Source organism: Mustela nivalis, assembly GCF_964662115.1.
Source record: "Mustela nivalis genome assembly, chromosome: X".
Classification (NCBI taxonomy): domain Eukaryota; kingdom Metazoa; phylum Chordata; class Mammalia; order Carnivora; family Mustelidae; genus Mustela; species Mustela nivalis.
In genome coordinates this window covers 64,269,298-64,289,443 of record NC_139040.1, presented here as the reverse complement: position 1 = coordinate 64,289,443, position 20,146 = coordinate 64,269,298, and positions in this window count along the sequence as shown.

Genomic DNA, 20,146 nt, shown 5'->3' with positions numbered 1-20,146 from the left:
GTTTAAGATTTATATACTTTCAGGACAAACACAAAAACACAGAATCTGTGGTGAAAGAAAAAGATGGAAGAGTGGTTTTAAATTCTCCATGTGGGCGAGGAAGGTTGTTTTGATTGTTCCTGGATGTATCTTGAAATCTTTGTTAAAGGACTCAACTTTTCTAAGATAAAGGGGGATTAAAAATTGCTTTACCTATAGGAGTAGTATTGATTGGGGAAAGCGGTTTACTTTGAAGTTTAACTCTATATGAATATTAGAAAATAAAAATAAAAAAGGAATAAACTAGAATAAACTTAACTACAATTTAAAAAAAGAAATTAAAAAAATAGAAATGCAAAAGAAAAACACAGGTTTATGTATTAAAAAGTTCAGATTAGAAGGTTATTATGGAATATGATGTACTGGACAGCTCACTCTGATGGTACATAGGTTAAAAATTATCTATATACAGAAAATGAGCCAGAATAGTGGGAACAAATTAAAAATAAAAGTTGTCCTATAAAGTAGTGGTAGTGGTTCTCTTGTAGTCTTTTTTTTTTCTTTCCTGGTTGGTTTTCTGGGGGAGGGGCCTGCCACGTGGCTTTTCAGTCAATGTTGTTCCCTGATTTAAGTCCTCCAGTCACCGTCAAGGGGGTGGGCTCTGAGGAAACCGGTTTTTTCAGGCTTTTGTTCTCTGGAGGTTTTTATGTTCACTTTTTTTTCCCCCTCTCATCTTGACCACTTTTGATGGTTTTTTAGGTTTAGAGGAAAGCAAACTTCACCCTGACCTCCCTCTCAGAGAGAAACCTCAGTCTGTTCTTCTGTGGGTGCTGCAGAGCCCATATAAATTTCACCTTGGCCACTGGCAGAGCAGGTTTCGAGTCGCGGTCCCTGGGGACACAGGATCTTCTGCTTGTCTCTGAAACCACGGCAGCAGCGGCTGTCTGGGCAGCTCCAGACCACCAGAGAGGTTGCAAGCAGCAATCGCACACTGAGATTTTCCCTCTGGCCTGGGCTGGGAGTGCCTGGTCTTTCTGGGTCTAAGAGCACCCGGCGTGTACGCACCTCTTTCAGGGGAGGCTGTGGGTGGCACGAACGTCTCAGGCTCTGAGAATGAGCACAGGTCCGAAAGCACCAGGCAGGGCCTTCGTGCCCCTCTCTCAGGGGAGAGTTTGGGGCACGCGTCTTAGGCTCTGAAACAATGGCGCGGGTCAAAGAGCGCCAGCTGGGCCTTTGTACCTCTCTCAGGGGAGCATGACAGGCACGCGCATATCAGGCTCTGTAGCAGGGCTCACGCATTCTGCCATCTGGCGTGGCTCCCATCCCCTCACAGGTGCCAGACCCCACGCAATCTCGCGTGCACTGGTGGTTCAGGGACTAAGACCTGGTTTCTCCACTGCACTGTCTCTGGCTCAGCGCCAGGGGAGGCTGTCCTGGGACCAGGGACTTAAGCCCCTGTACCTAGCCACCCCAATTCCCACAACCCCCCCCCCCCCCATGACCCTTTGCTCTTTTGGAGTGCTTTCAGCCAGTCTCCAAGTTAATGCTGGTCCCCAGACGCAGGGCACTCTCGCTCGTATTGGGAGTATTACTTTCCAACCGGTCGCCTCTGGTGGCTCCCTTTCCCTTTTGTTTATCTTCCAATATCAGTCCGATGTTCACACTCCTCTTTACCTGCTCACTGGCGTCTTCTGCCCCTGTAGAGATCCAGATGTGTATAATTCTGGTCTCAGGCTGATTTCATGGGTGATTGGAGTTCTTTGGTAGGTAATCAGCTCACTTTAGAGTACAGGTTGAAAAGGAACCTCCTCCTACTTCCCCACCATCTTGTCTCCCATCCATTTTTTTCAGAGAAATGGAGCAAAAATCCTAAAATTTATATGGAACCAGAAAAGACCACAAATAGCCAAAGGAATATTGAAAAAGAAAGCCAAAGTTGGTGGCATCACAATTCCAGACTTCAAGCTCTATTACAAATCTGTCATTATCAAGACAGTATGGTACTGGCACAAAAACAGACACATAGATCAATGGAACAGAATAGAGAGCCCAGAAATAGACCCCCAGCTCTATGGTCAACTAATCTTCGACAAAGCAGGAAGGAACGTCCAATGGGAAAAAGACAGTCTCTTCAACTAATGGTGCTGGGAAAATTGGACAGCCACATGCAGAAAAATGAAACTGAACTATTTCCTTACACCACACACAAAAATAGACTCAAAAGGGATGAGGGACCTCAATGTAGAAAGGAATCCATCAAAATCCTTGAGGAGAACACAGGCAGAAACCTCTTGGACCTCAACCACAACAACTTCTTCCTAGGAACATCGCCAAAGACAACAGAAGCAAAGGCAAAAATGAATTATTGGGATTTCATCAAGATCAAAAGCTTTTGCACAGCAAAGGAAACAGTTAACAAATCCAAAAGACAACTGACAGATTGGGAGAAGATATTTGCAAATGACATATCAGATAAAGGGTTAGTATCCAAAATCTATAAAGAGCTTAGAAAACTCAACACCCAAAGAATAAATGATCCAATCAAGAATTGGGCAGAGTACATGAACAGACATTTCTGCAAGGAAGACATCCAGATGGCCAACAGACACGTGAAAAAATGCTCCATATCACTTGGCATCAGGGAAATACAAATCAAAACCAGAATGAGATTTCACCTCATACCAGTCAGAATGGCTAAAATTAACAAGTCAAGAAATGACAGATGCTGGCGAGGATGCAGAGAGAGGACAACCCTCCTACACTGTTGGTGGGAATGCAAGCTTGTGCAACCACTCTGGAAAAGTGTGGAGGTTCCTCAAAAAAACTGAAAACAGTGCTACCCTATTATCCAGCGATTGGACTACTGGGTATATATCATAAAGATAGAAACGTGGTGCTTTAAAGGGGCACATGCACGCGAATGTTTATAGCACCAATGTCCACAGTAGCCAAACTATGGAAAGAACCTAGATGTCCATCAACAGATGAATGGATAAAGAAGATATGTTATATATACACAATGTAATACTATGCAGCCATCAAATAGATGAAATCTTGCCATTTGCGATGACGTGGATGGAACTAGAGGGTATTATGCTTAGCGAAATAAGTCAATTGGAGAAAGACAACTATCATATGATCTCCCTGATATGAGGAAGTGGAGATGCAATGTGGGGAGTTTGGGGGGTAGGAAAAGAAAAAATGAAAGAAGATGGGATTGGGAGGGAGACAAGCCATAAAAGATTCAATCTCAAAAAACAGACTGAGAGTTTCTGGGGGGGAGGGGGGACGGGAGAGGGTGGTGGGGATATGGACATTGGGGAGGGTATGTGCTATGATGAGGCTGTGAAATGTATAAACCTGGCGATTGACAGACCTGTACCCCTGGGGATAAAATTACATTATATGTTTATTTAAAAAAATAAATAAATTTAAAAACATAAAAAAAGAATAAAACAACCCAGAATGAAAGCAATCTACACATTTAATATACTGTCTATCAAAATACCATGACCATTTTTCACAGGGCTAGAAGAAATAATTCTAAAATTTGTATGAAACCACAAAAGACCCCAAATAGCCAAATCAGTCTTGAAAAAGAACAGCAAAGCTGGAGGCAACATGATTCTGAACATCAAGCTATATTACAAAGCTGTAGTCATCAAGACAGTATGATACTGTCATGAAAACAGACACATAGTTCAAAATGACAGAATAGAAGACCCAGGAATGGAACCACAACTTTCCATATCCAATGGAAAAAAGACAATCTCCTCAACAAATGGTCTGGGAAAACTGGACATCAACATGCAAAAGAATGAAACGGGATCACTTTCTTACACCATACACAAAAATAAATTCAAAATGGATGAAAGATCTAAGTGCGATATAGGAAATCATGAAAGTCTTAGAGAAGAACACAGGCAGTAACCTCTTTGACCTTGGCTCCAACAACTTCTTACTAGATACGTCTCTTGAGTCAAGGGAGACAAAAACAAAATAAACTATTGGGGGCTTGATCAAGATAAGAAGCTTCTGCACAGTGAGGGAAGCAATCAGCAAAACTAAAAGGTAACCTTCAGAATGGGAGAAGATATTTCCAAATGACATACCTGATAAAGGATTAGTATCCAAAATCTATAAAGAACTTACCAAATTCAACACCCCAAAATCAAATAATACAGTTAAGAATGGTCAGGAGACATGATACACACTTTTCCAAAGAAGACATACAGATAGCTAACAGACACATGAAAAGCTGCTCAACAACACTCATCATCAGGGAAATAAAAATCAAAACTACTATGAGATATCTCCTCACAACTCTCATAATGTCTAAAATTAAGAGCATAGGAAACAACAGGCATTGGCAAGGATGCAGAGAAAGGGAAACCCTCATACACTGTTGGTGGGAATGCAACCTGGTACAGCCACTCTGGAAAACACTACGAAGGTTCTTCACAAAGTTAAAAATAGATCTACCCTATTATCCAGCAGTTGCTTATAATCCACCTTCCCAAAAACCAGGTATTCATCCAAGGATACAAAAATACTGATTTGAAGGTATATGTGCACCCTGATGTTCATAGCAGTCTTATCAAGAATAACTAAATTTGGAAAGAGCCCCTGTATCCATTGACTGATAAATGCATAAAGATGTGGTTTATATATACAATGGAATATTATTCAGTCATAAAAAGAAATCTTGCCATTTGCAACAATGTGGATGGAGCTAGAGTATTATGCTAAGCAAAATAAGTTAGAGAAAGACAAATACCAAATAATTTAACTAGTGTGGAATTTAAGAAACAAAACAGATGAACATAGGAGAAAAAGGAAAAGAGAGCAAACCAGAAAACAGAATCTTAACTATAGAGAACAAATTGAGGGTTGCTGGATGGAAGGTAGGAAGGGGAATTGGTTAAATGGGTGATGGGTATTAAGGAGGGCACTTCTTACCAGGAGCACTGGGTGTTTTATGTGATTAATCACTAAATTCTACTGCTGAAACTAATATTACACTGTAATTTAACTAACAGGAATTTAAATAAAACTTGGAAAAAAAATAAATGCATAGTGTGATAATTGCTATAAACAATTATATACTAAGAAATCAGATAACTTAGAAAAAACAGGTAATTCCTAAAGGTACACAAATTAATACAATTTAATCATGAGTCATGAATATAAGTAATAGAAAATTTTCCTAGATCAATAATAAGAATGGAAGTTTAATTAACCGAATACCTCCCAGCACAGAAAGGCCCATGGCCCTGTGGTTACATTGGTGAATTCTACCACACATTTAAAAAAAATTAATGGAAAGCTTTATCAAAATCTTACAAATATTGGAATAGAGGGAACACATTCAAAGTCATTCCATGAGACCAGTAGTACTCTAATACCAAAGCAGTATAAAGTAATGGAAGAACTAAAAAGTCTAGGTTTTCTAAAGCAGTATTGCTACTTCAACTTTCTTTTGTCATCCCTTTGAAGGACAAATGATTCTCCAACTGCTCACTTTTATTCTGTAGGTAGTTTTAGGTCTAAAGTGAGTCTCCTGTAGGCAGCATATCAATGGATCTTATTTTATTTTATTTTTTAACCCATTCTGACACCCTTGGAGTGCTTAGTTCATTTACATTCAGAGTAATTATTGACAGATATGTATGTAGTACCATTTTATTACTTGTTTTGTAATTGTTTCTGGAGACTTTCCCTGCTCCTTTCTAGTCTTTGTCACTTTTGATCTTTCCTTCCCACTCAAAGACTCCCCTTTAATGTTTCTTTGAGGGCCAGTTTCCTGGTGATGAACTCCTTTAGTTTTTGTTTGTGTGGTAAACTATTTCTCTTTCTATTCTGAGTGATAGCCTTACTGGATACAATATTCTTGGCTGCAGACTTCCCATTCAGCATTTTGAATATAACATGTCACTCTCTTCTGCCTTGCCAAGTTTCTGTAGAGAAATCTTTAGCTAGCCTTATGGGTTTTCTCTTGAAAGTTTAGGACTTCCTTTATCTTGCTGATGTTAAAACTTTACTTTATCACTTTATTTTGGAAATTTAATTACAATATATCTTGGTGTTGGCCTGCTTTTGTTGATTTTGATGGGAGTTCCCTGTACCTCCTGGATCTGGAAGTCTGTTTACGTCCTCAGATTAGAGACATTTTCTGCTATTATTTCTTGAAATAAGTTTTCTGCCCCCTTTTTTCTCTCTTCTTCTGGGACTCATATAACATGAATATTATTATGTTTGCTGGAGTCAGTGAGTTCCTTAAGTCTATTCCCATGTTCCATAATTCTTTCCCCTTATTATTCAGCTTCATTATTTTCTGATATCTTGTCTTTGAGATCACTAATTCATTCCTCTGCTTCTTCCGCCTGCTGTTCATTGGATCACACTGGTTTCCACTCCCATTTATTATATTTTTCATCTGTGATTGATTTTTTAAATTTCTTTTATTTCTATTGTAAGGGATTCTCTGATATATTCCATTATTTCCTCAAGCCCAGTGATTATCCTTATTACTATTGCTTTAATTTTTCATTCAGAAATGTTTTGCTTAGATCTCTGGCTGTGACCTTATCTTGTTCTTTCATTTGGGATAACTTCTCCATCTTGGCATTCTAAGTCTCTGCCTTCTTCTGTGTATTAGAAAAACCAGTTATATCTTCTGTTCCTGAAAGTAATGGCTTTATGAAGAAGAGGTCATTTACTGCCAGGGCTTGCACCTCAGGGAGTGTCACTGGTGTGTGCTGTGTGCACTCTGCTGTTGTGATTTAGAAGTCCAATGTGCTATCCATTGCGCCACGGAGCCACCTTGCTGTTGTGATTTAGATACTTTATCCTTCAGGCCAGCCATCTGTAAAGGCTCTCCCTACCTGCAGTGGGCATTGTATGGTCCCCAGGCTGAATGTCGTGAGTTTTAAGTACTTGTTCTCTGGTCTGGACCTGATAAAACCTCAACCAGAACTGTGGCCCTACAGAGCTCTCTGGTTGGGAGATATGGTTTAGGAAGGGGTTTGTGCTGGTCTTCTGGGGGGCATGGTGTTTTCATGGCACACTGGGACTGAGGCAAGCTTGACTGAAAAGGGCAGTTCCATTGGAGCATGAGGTGAGGGGTGGGACTTAGTTTAAGGAAGCTGAGCAGCCAGTGTTCATGTTGAGCTGCTTCCTTCAGGTGGGTATGTTTTTATCTTGAGGGGTAAGGGTAGGAAATGACACCAACCAGCTCCCTTATTCTCTGAGAGGCATCTCACTGAATGTTTCCTCTCAGAAAACCTCCCCTAAAATAGTGGATAATTTCCCCACTGTGTGCCCCAGGCATTTTTCAGATCACTATTTCCACACTGTCTAAGCCCAGGTTGTTTGCCTGCCTTCTCACCAGGAGCAGCATAATGCCCTCCTGGGGCTATCCCAGCCATGTGTGCTGACTTTTATTTATTGTTTATTATTTATTTGTTTCTTTATTTTATTTTATTATGTTACATTAGTCACCATACAGTACATTTTTGGTTTTTGATGTAGTATTCCATGATTCATTATTTCCACATAATACCCAGTGCTCATACAACATGTGCCATCTTTAAAACTTCAGGCTTTAGAGATGTGGTGTGGGCTGCGGTCTGCACCAGTCTTCTCAGGGAGGGGCCTGACACTTTGGGACTGAGACAAGCTTGACTGAGGACAGTCCTATCAAAGAACAAGGGGATGGAGTTTGGTGTAAGCAAGTCAGTCAGCCAGTGTTAGCACTGAACTGCCTCACACTGATGATTCTGTGCTTTTGCTGAGGGGAGGGGTAGGGAAATGGTGCCAGCCAGTTTCCCACTTCCCACAAAGGCATTTCTGTGAACATAGCCTCCCAGGGACACTTTCTAAGATGAGTGAATAATCTCACCACTGTGTGCCGCGTGTACCCTGGGGGTTCCTCATTTTGCTGTTTCCAAACTGTCTTTACCGAAGTTGTTTGCCTGCCTTCCTCCAGGTGCAAGGGAGTGCCCTTCAGGCTCTATTACAGCCAAGCCCATTGATCTTTAAAACTCCAGGTTGTCATAATACCCTTTAGTTCCATCCATGTTGTTGCAAATGGCAAGATTTCATTTCTTTTGATGGCTTCATAGTATTCCATTGTATATATACACCACATCTTCTTTATCCATTTATCTGTTGATGGACATCTAGGTTCTTTCCATAGTTTGGACATTGTGGACATTGCTGTTATAAACATTTGGGTGCAAGTGCCCTTCGGATCATTACATTTGTATCTTTAGGATAAATACCCAGTAGTGGGATTGCTGGGTCATTGGGTAGCTCTATTTTCCTTTTTGAGGAACCTCCATGCTGTTTTCCAGAGTGGTTGCGCCAGCTTGCATTCCCACCAACAGTGTAGGAGGGTTCCTCTCTCTCCGTATCTTCACCAGCATCTGTCATTTCCTGACTGGTTAATTGTAGCCATTCTGACTGGTGTGAGGTGGTATCTCATTGTGGTTTTGATTTGTATTTCCCTGATGTTGAGTGATGTGGAGCACTTTTTCATGTGTCTGTTGGCCATATGGATGTCTTCTTTGCAGAAATGTCTGTTCATGTCCTATGCCTATTTCTTGATTGGATTCTTTGTTATTTGGGTGTTGAGTTTTATTAGTTCTTTATAGATTTTGGATACTAGCCCTTTATCTGATATGTTGTTTGCAAATATCTTCTCCCATTCTGTCAGTTGTCTTTTGGTTTTGTTAATTGCTTCCTTTGCTGTGCAAAAGCTTTTGATCTTGATGAATTCCCAATAGTTCATTTTTGCCCTTGCTTCCCTTGCCTTTGACCATATTTCTAGAAAGAAGTTGCTGCGGCTGAAGTTGAAGAGTTTGCTGCCTGTGTTATCCCAAGGATTTTGATGAATTCCTTTCTCACATGGAGGTCTTTCATCCATTTTTAGTCTATTTTCATGTGTGGTGTATGGAAATGGTCCAATTACAATTTTCTGCATGTGGCTGTCCAAATTTCCCAACACCATTGGTTGAAGAGACTGTCTTTTTCCCATTGGACATTCTTTCCTGCTTTGTCAAAGATTAGATGACCATAGAGTTGAGGGTCTACTTCTGGGCTCTCTATTCTGTTCCATTGATCTATGTGTCTGTTTTTGTGCCAGTACAATACTGTATTGATGATGACAGCTTTGTAATAGAGCTTGAAGTCTGGAATTGTGATGCCACCAACTTTGGCTTTCTTTTTCAATATTCCTCTGGCTATTCGAGGTCTTTTCTGATTCCATATAAATTTTAGGATTATTAGTTCCATTTATTTGAAAAAAATGGATGGGATTTTTATAGGGATTGCATTAAATGTGTAGATTGCTTTAGGTAGCATATGCATTTTCACAATATTTGTTATTCCAATCCAGGAGCATGGAACATTTTTCCATTTTTTTGTGTCTTCCTCAATTTCTTTCAAGAGTACTTGATAGTTTTCTGAGTATAGATTCTTTGCCTCTTTGGTTAGGTTTATTCCTAGGTATCTTATGGTTTGGGGTGCAATTGTAAATGGGACTGACTCCTTAATTTCTCTTTCTTCTGTCTTGTTGGTGTAGAGAAATGCAACTGATTTCTGTGCATTGATTTTGTATCCTGACACTTTACTGAATTCTTGTACAAGTTCTAACAGATTTGGAGTGAAGTCTTTTGGGTTTTCCACATATAGTATCATATCATCTGCAAAGAGTGATAGTTTGACTTCTTTGCCAATTTGGATGCCTTTAATTTATTTTTTGTTGTCTGATTGCTGAGGCTAGGACTTCTAATACTATGTTGAATAGCAGTGGTGACAATGGACATCCCTGCCATGTTCCTGACCTTAGTGGAAAAGCTCTCAGTTTTTCTCCATTGAGAATGATATTTGTAGTGGGTTTTCCATAGATGGCTTTGATAATATTGAGATATGTACCCTGTTTCCTTACACTTCGAAGAGTTTTGATCAGGAAGGGATACTGTACTTTGTGAAATGCTTTATCAGCATCTATTGAGAGAATCATATGGTTCTTGTTCTTTCTTTTATTAATGTATTGTATCAAATTGATTGATTTGCAGATGTTGAACTAACCTTGCAGCCCTGGAATAAATCCCACTTGGTCGTGGTGAATAATTGGATCCTATTGGCTAGCACTTTGGTGAGAATTTTTGCATCTGTGTTCATCAAGGCTATTGGTCTGTAATTCTCTTTTTTGATGGGATCCTTGTCTGATTTTGGGATCAAGGTGACGCTGGCCTCATAAAATGAGTTTGGAAGTTTTCCTTCCATTTCTATTTTTTGGAACAGTTTCAGGAGAATAAGTATTAATTCTTCTTCAAATGTTTGGTAGAATTCCCATGGGAAGCCATCTGGCCCTGGACTTTTGTTTGTTTGGAGATTTTTGATGACTGTTTCAATCTCCTTACTGGTCATAGGTCTGTTCAGATTTTCTATTTCTTCCTGCTTCAGTTGTGGTAGTTAATATGTCTCTAGAAATGTATTCATTTCTTCCAGATTGTCGAATTTGTTGGTGTAGATTTGCTCATAGAATGTTCTTATAATTGTTTGTATTTCTTTGGTGTTAGTTGTGATCTCTCCCCTTTCATTCATGATTTTATTTATTTGTGTCCTTTCTCTTTTCTTTTTGATAAGTTGGACAGGAGTTTATCAATCTTTTTAATTCCTTCAAAGAACCAGATCCTAGTTTCGTTGATTTGGTCTTTTTTTTTTTTTTTTTTTTTTTTAGTTTCTATTTCATTGATTTCTGATCTGATCTTTATGATTTCTCTTCTCCTGCTGGGTTTAGGCTTTCTTTGTTGTTCTTTCTCTATCTCCTTTAGGTGTAAGGTTAGATTGTGTATTTGAGACCTTTCTTGTTTCTTGAGAAAGGCTTGTACTGCTATATATTTTCCTCTCAGGACTGACTTTTTGTGTCCCACAGATTTTGAACCATTGTGTTCTCATTATTATTTGTTTCCATGAATTTTTTCAATTCTTCTTTAAGTTCCTGGTTGACCCATTCGTTTTTTAGAAGGATGCGGTTTAGTCTCCATGTATTTGGGTTCTTTCCAAATTTCCTCCTGTGATTGAGTTCTAGCTTCAGAGCATTGTGGTCTGAAAATATGCAGGGAATGATCCCAATCTTTTGATACCGGTTGAGTCCTGATTTAGGACCGAGGATGTGATCTATTCTGGAGACTGTTCCATGTGCACCAGAGAAGAATGTGTATTCTGTTGCTTTGGGATGGAATGTTCTGAATATATCTGTGATGTCCATCTGGTCCAGTGTGTCATGTAAGGCCTTTATTTCCTTGATGATCTTTTGCTTAGATGATTTTTCCATTTCAGTGAGGGGATTGTTAACGTCCCTTACTATTATTGTATTATTTTTTATGTATTTCTTTGGTTTTGTTATGAATTGGTTTATATAGTTGGCTGCTCCCATGTTTGGGGCATTGGTACTTAACATTGTTAGATCTTCTTGTTGGACAGACCCTTTTAGTATGATATAGTGTTCTTCCTCATCTCTTATTATAGTCTTTGGCTTAAAATCTAATATCTGATATAAGGGTTGCCACCCCAGCTTTCTTTTGATGTCCATTAACATGGTAAATTGTTTTCCACCCCATCACTTTAAATCTGGAGGTGTCTTCAGGTATTGATGGGTTTTGTTTTTTTACCCATTCTTATACCTTATTTCTTTGGCTTGGGGGAATTTAGCCCATTTACATTCAGGGTAACTATTGAGAGATATGGATTTAGTGCCATTGTATTGCCTGTAAGGTGACTGTTATTGTATATTGTCTCTGTTTATTTTTGATCTACTACTCTTAGGGTCTCACTTTGCTTAAAGGACCTCTTTCAATATTTTCTGTAGAGCAGGTTTGTTGTTTATAAATTCTTTGAGTTTTAGTTTCTCCTGGAAGCTTTTTATCTCTCCTTCTATTTTCTTTTCTTTCTTTTTTTAATCATAAGCCATAAGTTTATTTATTTTATTTTTAAATTTATTTTTATTTATTTTCAGCATAACAGTATTCATTATTTTTGCACCACACCCAGTGCTCCATGCAATCCGTGCCCTCTATAATACCCACCACCTGGTATCCCAACCTCCCACCCCCCACCCCTTCAAACACCTCAAATTGTTTTTCAGAGTCAATAGTCTCTCATGGTTCACCTCCCTTTCCTATTTCCCCGAAGTCCCTTCTCATCTCTAACTCCCATTATCCTCCATGCTATTTGTTATGCTCCACAAATAAGTGAAACCATATGATAATTGACTCTCTCTGCTTGACTTATTTAACTCAGCATAATCTCCTCCAGTCCCGTCCATGTTGCTACAAAAGTTGGGTATTCGTCCATTCTGATGGAGGCATAATACTCCATAGTGTATATGGTCCACATCTGCCTTATCCATTTATCCGTTGAAGGGCATCTTGGTTCTTTCCACAGTTTGGTGACCGTGGCCATTACTGCTACAAACATTGGGGTACAGATGGCCTTTCATTGCACTACATCTGTATCTTTGGGGTAAATACCCATTAGTGCAATGGAAGGATCATAGGGAAGTTGTATTTTTAACTTCTTGAGGAATCGCCACACTGTTCTCCAATGAGGCTGCACCAACTTGCATTCCCTTTCTCCACATCCCATCCAACACATGTTGTTTCCTGTCATGCTAATTTTGACCATTCTAACTGGTGTAAGGTGATATCTCAATGTGGTTTTAATTTGAATCTACCTGAGAACTAGTGATGATGAACATTTTTTCATGTGTCTGATAGCCATTTATATGTATTCATTGGAGAAGTGTCTGTTCATATCTTCTGCCCATTTTTTGATATGATTATCTGTTTTGTGTGTGTTGAAATTGAGGAGTTCTTTATAGATCCTGGATATCAACCTTTTGTCTGTACTGTCATTTGCAAATATCTTCTCCCATTCAGTGGGTTGCCTCTTTGTTTTCTTGACTGTTTCCTTTGCTGTGCAGAAGCTTTTGATTTTGATGAAGTCCCAAAGTTTATTTTCACTTTTGTTTCCTTTGCCTTTGGAGAGATATATCTTGAAAGATCTTGCTGTGGCTGATATCGAAGAGATTATTGCCTATGTTCTCCTCTAGGATTCTGATGGATTCCTGTCTCACATTGAGGTCTTTTATCCATTTTCAGTTTATCTTTGTGTACGGCGTCAGAAAATGGTCGAGTTTCATTCTACTACATATAGCTGTCCAGTTTTCCCAGCACCATTTATTGAAGACAGTGTCTTTTTTTCACTGTATATTTTTTCCTGTTTTTTCGAAGATTATTTGCCCATGCAGTTGAGGGTCCATATCTGGGCTCTCTACTCTGTTCCACTGGTCTATGTGTCTGTTTTTATGTCAGTACCATGCTGTCTTGGTGATTACAGCTTTGTAGTAAAGCTTGAAATCAGGTAGCATGATGCCGTCAGTTTTATTTTTGTTTTTCAATATTTCCTTGGCAACTCGGGGTCTCTTCTGATTCCATACAAATTTTGGGGTTATTTGCTCCAGCTCTTTGAAGAATACCGGTGGAATTTTGATCAGAATGGCATTAAAAGAATAGATTGCTCTAGGCAGTATAGACATTTTAACAATGTTTATTCTTCTGATACAAGAGCATGGAATGGTCTTCCATCTTTTTGTGTCTTCTTCAATTTCTTTCATGAGTGTTCTGTAGCTCCTCGAATACAGATCCTTTACTTGTTTGGTTAGGATTATTCCCAGGTATCTTATGGCTCTGGTGCTATAGTAAATGGAATTGATTCTCTAATTTCCCTTTCTGTATTTTCATTGTTAATGTATAAGAAAGCCACTGATTTCTGTACATTGACTTTGTATCCTGCCACGTTGCTGAATTGTTGTATGAGTTCTAGTAGTTTAGGGGTGGAGTCTTTTGGTTTTCCATATAAAGAATCATGTCATCTGTGAAGAGAGAGAGTTTGACTTCTTCATTGCCAATTTGGTTACCTTTTATTCTCTTTGTTGTCTGATTGCTGTTGCTAGGACTTCTTATACTATGTTGAACAAGAGTGGTGAGAGTGGGCATCCTTGTCGTGTTCCTGATCTCTACAGAAAGGCTGCAAGCTTTTTCCTATTGAGGATGATATTTGATGTGGGTCTTCATAGATAGATTTTATGAAGTTCAGGAATGTTCCCTCTATCCCTATACTTTGAAGCGTTTTGATCACAAATGGATGCTGGATTTTGTCAAATGCTTTTTCTGCATCGATTGTGAGGACCATGTGGTTCTTCTCTCTTCTCATATTAATTTGTTGTATCACATTGATTTGCGAATGTTGAACCATCCTTGTAGCCCAGGGATGAATCCCACCTGGTCATGGTGGATAATCTTTATAATGTGCTGTTGGATCCTATTTGCTAGGATCTTGTTGAGAATCTTAGCATCCATATTCATCAGTCATATTGGTCTGAAATTCTCCTTGTTGGTAGGGTCTTTGCCTGGTTTGGGGATCAGGGTAATGCTGGCTTCATAGAAAGAGTCTGGAAGTTTCCCTTTTGCTTCAATTTTTTGAAACAGCTTCAGGAGAATAGGTGTTATTTCTTCTTTGAATGTTTGGTAGATTTCCCCAGGGAATCCGTCAGGTCCTGGGCTCTTGTTTTTTGGGAGGTTTTTGATCACTGCTTCAATCTCGTTACTAGATATCGTTCTATTCAGGTTGTCGATTTCTTCCTGGTTCAATTTTGGGAGTTTGTAGTTTTCCAGGAATGCATCCATTTTATCTAGGTTGCTTAGCTTATTGGCATATAACTGTTGATAATAACTTCTGATGATTGTTTCTACTTCCTTGGTGTTAGTTGTGATCTCTCCCTTTTCATTCATAATTATATTAATTTGGGCCTCCTCTCTTTTCTTTTGGACTAGTGTGGCCAATGGTTTATCGAACTTATTGATATTGTCAAAACCCAGCTTCTAGTTTCATTGACACGTTCTACTGTATCTCTGGTTTCTACCTCATTGATCTCGGCTCTAATCTTGATTATTTCCCTTCTTATGTGTGGAGTTGGTTTGATTTGTTGTTGATTCTCCAGTTCTTAAAGGTGTAGAGAGCTGGTTTGTTCTGCATTTTTCAATTTTTTTGAGGGAGGCTTGGATGGCTATGTATTCCCCACTTAGGACCGTCTTTGCTGTATCCCATAGGTTTTGGACCGAAGTGTCTTCATTCTCATTGGTTTCCATGAATTGTTTCAGTTCATCTTTGATCTCCTGGTTGATACAAGCATTCTTAAGCAAGGTGGTCTTTAGCTTCCAGGTGTTTGAGTTCCTTCGGAACTTTTCCTCTGATTGAGCTCCAGTTTCAAGGCATTGTGATCTGAGAATATGCAGGGAATAATCTCAGTCTTTTAGTATCGGTTGAGTCCTGATTTGTGACCCAGTATGTGGTCTGTTCTGGAGAAGGATCCATGTACACTTGAGAAGAATGAGTGTTCTGTTGTTTTAGGATGGAATTTTATGTATATATCTATGAGGTCCATCTGGTCCAATGTGTCATTCAATGCTCTTGTTTCTTTATTGATTTTCTGCTTCGATGATCTGTCTATTTCTGAGAGAGGCATGTTAAGATCTCTGACTATTAATGTACTTATATCAATATGATTATTTATCTTGATTAACAGTTTTCTTATGAAGTTGGCTCCTCCCATACTGGGGGCATAGATATTTACAATTGTTAGATCATCTTGATGGATAGTCTCTTTAAGAATAATTTAGTGTCCTTCTGTATCTATGACTATGGTCTTTAGTTTAAAATATAATTTATCTGATATGAGAATCGCTAACCCAGCCTTCTTTTGAGGCCCATTAGCATGAAAGATGCTTCTCCATCCCTTCACTTTCAGTCTGGGTGTATCTTTAGGTTCAAAATGGGTCTCTTGTAGACAACATATGGATGGGTCTTGTCTTTTTATGCAATCTGCAACCCTGTGCCTTTTTATGGGCGCATTTAGGCCATTCACATTGAGAGTAATTATTGATAGATACGTTTTTATTGACATCGTGTTACCTTTGAAGTCTTTCTTTCTGTAGATTGTCTCTATATTTCTGTTCAATGCTATTCTTAGAATTTTTCCTCTTTCATATTACCCCCCTTAATATTTCCTGCAGTGTCGGCTTGGTGGTTGCATAGTGTTTTAAGCCTTGGAAACTCTTTATCTCTCCATCCATTTTCAATGTCAGTCTTGCTGGATAAAGTATTCTTGGCTGCATGTTCTTCTCATCTAGTCCCCTGAATATATCTTGCCAGCCCTTTCTGGCTTGCCAGGTCTCTGTGCACAGGTCTGACGTTATTCTGATGTTCTTTCCTCTTTATGAAAGGAGCCTCTTTGTTCTAGCGGCTTTCAAGAGATTATACCTACAATTATGATTCCTCAATTTGACTATCAGTTGTCGTGATGTTTTTTTGGAATGTATAATCTTGGGTGGAGACATTTCAGTCTCTAGTACATGGACGCTGGTTCCATTCGCGAGATTGGGGAAATTTTCATGAAGATCTTGTTCCACTATATCTTCTAGACTTCTTTCTTTCTCCTCCCCTTCTGGGATTCCAATAATTCTGATGTTGGAATGCTTCATGGCATCATTAATTTCCCTGATTCTGTTTTCATGGTTTCTAAGCTGTTTGTTCCAGTCTTCCTCCTGATCCTTTCTCTCTATCTGTTTGTCCTGCAGATCACTAATTCTATCTTCTGTCTCAGTTACCCTAGCTTTCAGAAAATTTAGATTAGATTGGAAGTCATTGAGAGCATTGTCAAGCTCATCCCTGGTAGCTTTCAGCTCTGTCCTAACATCGTGAGCATCCTGTCTAGTCACTTTCAGCTCGGCCCTAATCAATTCCATTTGGTCATCCATGGCTTTCTCCAACCTAGCTATTTCCTGGATAATTGTTAGCCTGAATTCTCTTTCCAACATATTGTCTATGTTGATAGCTGATAGCTATGTTGCTGAAGGTCCATCCTCTGTATTTTTCTTCTTTTGGGCATTTCTCCTCCTAGTCATTTTGGTAAGAGATGACTGAACAGATGTAGCTGGATGTATCCACTGTGGTGCTGTCAGGGTGCACCCTGGAACACTTCTGAGCAATCAGGATTCCCCACCAAAATGAGAGAAAAGAAAAGAAAAAGAAAAAAAGAGAGAGAGAGAGAGGGAGAGAGAGACAGGAAAGAAAGGGAAGATGAAAGAGAAGGTTCATCCCAAATGGGCTCCAAGGTAAGATTTATGAAGTATACAAAGACAGACAAACAGAAAGACTGATAAAAGTATATGACAAGAGGAAAAAATATATATCTGCAAATAAAGGAATAACCTCATCAAAAAGAACCCCAAGTGTAAAGTTTATATACTATCAGGACAAACACAAAAACACAGAAGCAATGGTGGAAGAAAAAGATGGGAGTATGGGTATAAGTTCTCAGTGTGGGGGAGGAAGGTTGTTTTGATTCCTCCTGGCTGTATCTTGATATCTTTTTTTAAAGGACTCAACTTTCCTAAAATAAAGGGGGATTAAAAATTGGTTTACCAGGGCGCCTGGGTAGCTCAGTGGATTAAAGCCTCTGCCTTCAGCGCAGGTCATGATACCAGAGTCCTGGGATCAAGCCCCACATTGGGCTCTCTGCTCGGCGGGGAGCCTGCTTCCCTCTCTCTCTCTGCCTGCCTCTCTGCCGACTTGTGATCTCTGTCTGTCAAATACATAAATAAAATCTTAAAAAAATTTGGTTTACCTATAGGGGTAGTATTGATTGAGGAAAGGGGATTACTTTGAAGTTTAACTCTATATGAATATTAGAAAATAAAAATAAAAAGGAATAAAGTAGACTAAACTAAACTAAAATTAAAAAAATTCAAAAAATAGAAATCCAAAATAAAAACACAGGTGTATGTATCAAAAATTCAGTTTAGAAGGTTATTATGGAATTTGATGCACTGGACATCTCACTGTGATGGTAAATAGTTTAAAAAATTATATATATATACCAGAATAGTGGGAACGAGTAAAAAAAATAAAAGTTGTTCTATGAAGTAGTGGTTGTTCTCTTGTCGTTCTTTTTTTTTTTTTTTTTCTTGCTTGCTTTGTTTTCTGGGGGAGGGGCCTGCCACGTGGGTTTTTGGTCAATGATGTTCCATGAGTTAAGTCCCCGCGCCCCCCTCAAGGGGGTAGGCTCTGAGGAAACTTGTTTTTTTCAGGCTTTTGTTCTCTGGCGGTTTTTATGTTTGTTCACTTTTTTTTTTTCTCTCTCACCTTGACCACTTTTGATGGTTTTTGTAGTTTTAGAGGAAAACAAACTGCATCCTGGCCTTCCTCTCATAGAGAAGCCTTAGTTTGGCTGCAGAGCCCAAATAAGTTCCCCTTTGGCCGCTGGCAGAGCAGGTTCCAAGTCACAGTCCCTGGGCTAGCAGGATCTTTTGCTTGTACTCAAAACCAAGGCAGCGGCAGCTGTCTGGGAAGCTCCAGTTCACCAGAGAGGTTCCAAGCAGCGATCGCACACAGATTTTCCCAGTGGCCCAGGCGGGGAGTGCCTGGTCTTTCTCCGTCTAAGAGCGCCTGGCTTGCGTGCACCTCTTTCAGGGGAAGCTGTGGGTCGTGCACACTTTTCATGCTCTGAGAACGGGGCGCAGGTCTGAAAGCACCAGGCTGGGCTTTCACTCACCTCTTTCAGGGGATAATTTGGGGCGCACGTCTTAGGCTCTGAAACAATGTCATGGGTCAAAGAGCGCAGGCCGGGCCTTTGTGTACCTCTTTCAGGGGAGAATGAAGGGCATGGGCATCTCAGGCTGTATAGCAGGGCTTGCGCATTCTGTCCTATGGTGAAGCACCCAGCCCCTCACAGGAGCTGGATCCCACGCGTTCTTGGGTGCGCTGGCAGCTTAGGGATCAAGACCTGGTTTCTCCACCGCACTCTCTCTGGCTCAGTGCCAGGGGAGGCTGTCCTGGTACCGGGGACTTAAGCCCCTGTCCCTAGCTGCCCCAATTCCCACAAATTTCCCCCCACGATCTTTTGCTCTTTTGAAGTGCTTTCAACAAGTCTCCAAGTTAATACTGGTCCCCAGACGCAGGGCACTCTCACTCGTATTAGGGGTATTACTTTCCAACCAGTCGCCTCTGGTGGCTCCCTCCCCCTTTTGTTTATCTTCCGATATCAGTTCGCTGTTCTCACTCCGCTTTACCTGCCCATTGGCATCTTCTGCCCCTGTAGAGATCCAGATGTGTATAATTCTGATCTCAGGCTGATTTCATGGGTGATCGGAGTTCTTTGGTTGGTAATCAGCTCACTTTATGGTACAGGTTGAAAAGGCGCCTCCTCCTACTTCCCTGCCATTTTGTCCCCTCTCCTTCTATTTTCAATGAGAGCTTAGCTGGATATAGTATTCTTGGCTGCATGTTTTTCTCGTTTAGTGCTCTGAGTATATCATGCCAGTTCTTTCTGGCCTGCCAGGTCTCTGCAGATAAGTCTGTGCTGCCAATCTAATATTTTTACCATTATATGTTACAGACTTCTTTTCCCGGGCTGCTTTCAGGATTTTCTCTTTGTCACTAAGACTTGTAAATTTTACCATCATGTGATGGGGTGTGGACCTATTCTTTTTTTTTTAATATTGTGTTTTATTTATCTATCTCAGAGAAAGAGAGAGAGGATGTATATGTGCATGACTGGGGGATAGGGGGATAGGGAGAGGAACCAAATCCTAAACAGACCCCATGCTTAGGGGTCTTAGCAGACCCCTCCCAGAGCTGGGATTCCCACATAAGGCTTAATCCCACAACTCTGAGATCATGAACTGTGACACAACCAAGAGTTGGATGCTGAACTAACTGAGCCATCCAGGTGCCCCACAAAGCACATGTTTTTAAAAAAGAAAATCTGAAAGGAGTCTTTTAACACATAAAGCTTTCTTATCATTCAACTGAAATAAATGCCTTTCTTAGAAGCTGTCAATGAGCTTACTACAGACAAAATGTTTCTTCCCAGTTTTCAATTAATTTCAGCCATCTGCAGCATTTTCCAATGATACTTAGCCCCCATATATTAAAACCCTCATGAAATGTTGACAAATGTACTTTTTTCTAGCAAATATACATTACTGCTCAATCACTCCAGAAAACGCAAGATCCCAAACCTTTCCACATTGTATTT